The sequence below is a fragment of the Penaeus chinensis genome, chromosome 32 (assembly GCF_019202785.1).
Source record: "Penaeus chinensis breed Huanghai No. 1 chromosome 32, ASM1920278v2, whole genome shotgun sequence".
Taxonomy (NCBI): domain Eukaryota; kingdom Metazoa; phylum Arthropoda; class Malacostraca; order Decapoda; family Penaeidae; genus Penaeus; species Penaeus chinensis.
This window is the reverse complement of record NC_061850.1, coordinates 28,862,443-28,867,826: the sequence shown is the minus strand read 5'-3', so window position 1 is coordinate 28,867,826 and position 5,384 is coordinate 28,862,443. Positions and strand designations below refer to the sequence as shown.

Here is a 5,384-nt window from a genome sequence, read left to right as displayed (position 1 = left end):
CATTAATCATTAATCATCATTATTTCGATTATCATTATTATTATTATTACCCTTTTGATAATTATTTATTTTATCTTTATTGCCATTATCATTATTATTATCATTATCATTACTACTATTGTTATCATTATTTTCATTATTTTTACCGCTATATCATTATTTATTTAATCATCTATTTTTCATAATAATAATAAGAAGAAAAAGAAGAAGGAGAAGAATATTGACTATTATTATCATTATTATTATTATTATTATTGTTGTTGTTATACACACACTCATATATAAGCATTTAAATATGCGTACACACACACTCACACATGCATACACACACACACACACATATATATATATATATATATATATATATATATATATATATGTATATATATGTATGTATGTATGTATGTATGTTTATATGAATTTATATATATATATATATATATATATATATATATATATATATGTCGTAAACAGAATGTAGATTAATCTGTAAATATAGAATTATAATCACATCTGTTACGATTAAGGTATTACTGCCACCACCAGTTCCTTTAATGGGTAAAACTGGAAACCACTTTACATCTGAATGACTCTGTGACCCAACGATCATAAAAGTGTTCAATCGTCCAAAAGGGCTACAGGAAAAGAATCTTATTTTACTATTTTTATTTTATGTATTTTATATATGCATTGTAAATTATAACAAATTATATATATACAAATTGAGCAAATGACAAAGAACTAGAGTTATAAACTTAAACTGAGAACCTTCCGGTAATAACCGTGACAAAACCCGTCACGGATATTCCACTCTAATTACTGAGAACCTTCCGGTAATAACCGTGACAAAACCCGTCACGGATATTCCACTCTATTTTCCCTTATCAACAAGTGATAAGCACACCGAATATTCCTGTGCACAGAATATCCCCTTGCACTATTCTCCAATACTAGACTCACCGCCCAGTATCTCTCCACACAACTTAGATCTACACTTTCCCTACCAAAGTCACTAGCAGGTGTCCGTCCATCTCGTCGCGTGCCTGTCTGGAGAGGTTCTGTCTCCTCCTCCTCTTTCTCCCCTCTCCCGTCGTCGCGCGTGCGCAGACGGAGTACCTCCTCAACGACGCACGACGATCTTCGTCTTTCATTTCTACTCTTTCGTCGTCTTACGACATATATATATATATATATATATATATATATATATATAAACATACTTTATTTTCTCTTTTTTCAACAGACATTACCTCCACTAGATGACATAGGCCTCTCTCGCTGACTATTGAGAGGTTGTTTGGCAGTGCCATCCTTGCCTGATTGGATGTCCTTCCTCACCAACTGCGGTTCCCTACGACACCTGCGTAGGGAATCAAAATTGTTATTATCATAATTATTGTCATCATTGTTATTATTATTATAAATTTTGTTACTGGAATCCTTATCGTTATTATTGTTATTTTTATCATCATTATCACGTATATTACCATAATTTATTATTATTTTCATCATCATTATTATTTCTATTACTATTATTATTATTATTATTATTATTATCATTATTATTATTTTTACTTCCCTACGACAGCTGCGCTTGATTTCTCAAGACGATATGTCGTTTTACTCACCGTGAGATCGGGCAGGAACTGATAGTCGGACCGCAGGCATTTTCCGACCGCCGCGGCGGGGAATTGAACTCGGGACCATGAGAGTCGGAGGCCAGTGCTCTAACCACTGGACCACCGTGGCAGTCCTGAAAAATATCTCTGAGTAGGGGGATAGCGCGAACGCTGTCCCCCGCTAACAAAACTTGCGCACTCGAGTTCATCACTCCTGGGTTATTCGCAGGGGTCAGCGCCACCAGGTAAACCTCGCCCTGGGAGAACCGCCTTCGTGACCACGGATGTATTATTGTACATCTGGCAATCTCTTCCACGTAAACATAGCGTAAATAGTATTTTTAGGAATGAGGCGAAAGCAATAGATTTTTGTTACCCAGAATGTCATTGGCAGAATGTAAATAACCAAAAAGTCTGGTAGTAGCAATATCGTTTTAAACTACGTAAGCCGTTTGATCATATATTTTTTTTTTTTTTTCAAATCATTGATTAGAAAACATGTAGATATACAAGCATATGTATACACGCACGCACACACACACACATACACATACATTATGTTGCGCAAACGCACATACCCTTGCACATACCTCACATGCCCACACATATGCACTCACACGTACACGCAATGAAGAGGAAGAAGGAAGTGCCTGCGGGGAGGGTCTTGGCAACATTTAAGGATTTGTGCAACAATATCTATTGAGGACGCGGTGACCGAGTGGTTAGAGCATCAGACCTAGATTCGTCGTCAGATCTAGGTTCTCGAGTTCGATCCCCGGCCGGCGCGCTGTTCCCTTGGGCAAGGAACTTCTCATTGGTGGCCCTATTTTAAATGACCATATTCATTCCTTGTAAATGTAATTTTACATAAATATTTTTCTGTGACTTAAATCTATTGTGTTTATATATATTTATATATATGTGTGTGTATATAACTATGTCTCTAACGTACAGGTATATGTATATCCATATGTGTGTCATATGAAAATTCCATCAGGTCACAGGTATCAGGTGCGGCACAAAAAAATAAGAAAAAGCGTAAGTAGAAAATGCGTTAAAAGAGCGATGGAATTCGAAAGAGAATATTAAACAAAAATACAAAATAAGAAAAAGCGAAAGTAGAAAATATGTTTAAAAATGCGATTAAAGTCAGAATAGAAAAAAAGAAAATGAGAAACAATGCAACAAATCAAAAACAGAAAAATAGAAAATGAGAAAAATGGAAAGTAGAAAGTGCGTCAAAAGTTCGCAATAGAAATAGAAAAGAATAATTTGTGTGCGAAAAGAGTTAATAATTCGGACGCACGCACATGCACGTACGCACACGGACGCACGCACGCACACGCTCGCACGCACACGCTCGCACGCACACGCTCGCAAACACACGCTCGCAAACACACTCGCAAGCACACGCTCGCACGCACACGCTCGCACGCGCTCATGCACAAGCACACATCGGCGTTTGGTTTTTCTGTTGGTTGCCTCAACCATTAGGTTCTCCTTTCGGCCAATTGCCTCGACCAATCTGGACCACAGTGCTACCACGAAATGAAGACGTAAAAACTCGGCAGGTGACATATGAAACGAGGCATGTGAGCCCGTAGAGTTACATCACCTTAGTACGAGCAGAGGCTGAGATAAATGCAACTGAGCTAACTGCGACGGATAGATACCAGAATCATAAATGAACATGGAAACAGTGAAGTTGCAGATTTATAATAATAATGGTGATAATGATAATAATGATAACAGTAATAATAATAGTAATGATAATAATAATGATGATAATAATGGTAATAATGATTATCATTTGTGTTATTATCATTAGTGTTATTATCATAATCATTTAAACTACCTAAGCCGTTTGATAATTTGTTTTTTGTTTTTCAAATCAGTAATTAGAAAACATGTAGATATACAAGCATATGTATACACGCACGCACACACACACACATACACATATATTCTGTTGCGTAAACGCACATACCCTAGCACATACCTCACATGCACACACCTATGCACTCACACGTACACGCAATGAAGAGGAAGAAGAAGGAAGTGCCTGCGGGGAGGGTCTTGGCAACATTTAAGGATTTGTGCAACATTATCTATTGAGGACGCGGTGACCGAGTGGTTAGAGCATCAGACCTCGATTCGTCGTCAGATCCAGGTTCTCGAGTTCGATCCCCGGCCGGCGCGCTGTTCCCTTGGGCAAGGAACTTCTCATTGGTGACCCTATTTTAAATGACCATATTCATTCCTGGTAAATGTAATTTTACATAAATATTTCTATGTGACTTAAATTAATTGTGTTAATATGTATATGTGTGTGTATATAACTATGTCTCTAACGTTCAGGTATATGTATATCAATTTGTGTGTCATATGAAAATTCCATCAGGTCACAGGTATCAGGTGCTTCCAACAGGTACCGAAGGGAAGCGAAGCAAGAAGGATAAAGAAGAGCGACATCTATGCACTCACACGTACATGCAATGAAGAGGAAGAAGAAGGAAGTGCCCGGGGGAGGGTCTTGGCAACATTTAAGGATTTGTGCAACAGTATCTATTGAGGACGCGGTGACCGAGTGGTTAGAGCATCAGACCTAGATTCGTCGTCAGATCCAGTTTCTCGAGTTCGATCCCCGGCCGGCGCGCTGTTCCCTTGGGCAAGGAACTTCTCATTGGTGGCCCTATTTTAAATGACCATATTCATTCCTTGTAAATGTAATTTTACATAAATAATTATTTGTGACTTAAATTAATTAGAGTCGGAATAGAAAAAAGAAAATTAGAAACAATGCAACAAATCGAAAACAGAAAAATCGAGCGATATAAATTCGAAACAGAAAAAATGCGAAAAGAGTTAATAATACGGACGCACGCACATGCACGCACGCACACGGACGCTCGCAAACACACGCTCGCAAACACACTCGCACGCACACTCTCGCAAACACACGCTCGCAAACACACTCGCAAGCACACGCTCGCACGCGCTCATGCACAAGCACACATCGGCGTTTGTTTTTTCTGTTGGTTGCCTCAATCATTAGGTTCTCCTTTCGGCCAATTGCCTCGACCAATCTGGACCACAGTGCTACCACGAAATGAAAACGTAAAAACTCGGCAGGTGACATGTGAAACGAGGCGTATGAGCCCGAAGAGTTACATCATCTTAGTACGAGCAGAGGCTGAGATAAATGCAACTGAGCTAACTGCGACAAATAGATACCAGAATCATGAATGAAAATGGAAACAGTGAAGTTGCAGATTTATAATAATAATGGTGATAATGATAATAATGATAACAGTTATAATAATAGTAATGATAATAATAATGATGATAATAATGGTAATAATGATTATCATTAGTGTTATTATCATTAGTGTTATTATCATAATCATTTAAACTACCTAAGCCGTTTGATAATTTGTTTTTTGTTTTTCAAATCAGAGATTAGAACATGTAGATATACAAGCATATGTATACACGCACGCACACACACACACACATACACATACATTCTGTTGCGTAAACGCACATACCCTAGCACATACCTCACATGCACACACCTATGCACTCACACGTACATGCAATGAAGAGGAAGAAGAAGGAAGTGCCCGGGGGAGGGTCTTGGCAACATTTAAGGATCTGTGCAACAATATCTATTGAGGACGCGGTGACCGAGTGGTTAGAGCATCAGACCTAGATTCGTCGTCAGATCCAGGATCTCGAGTTCGATCCCCGGCCGGCGCGCTGTTC

General features: G+C 38.3%; 1 pseudogene; it reads right to left on the bottom strand.

The window, feature by feature from the left end:
• Positions 1 to 1,772: 1,772 nt before the first annotated feature.
• LOC125042809 lies at positions 1,773 to 1,919 on the bottom strand (annotated as a pseudogene).
• Between the last annotated feature and the right edge of the window lie 3,465 nt (positions 1,920 to 5,384).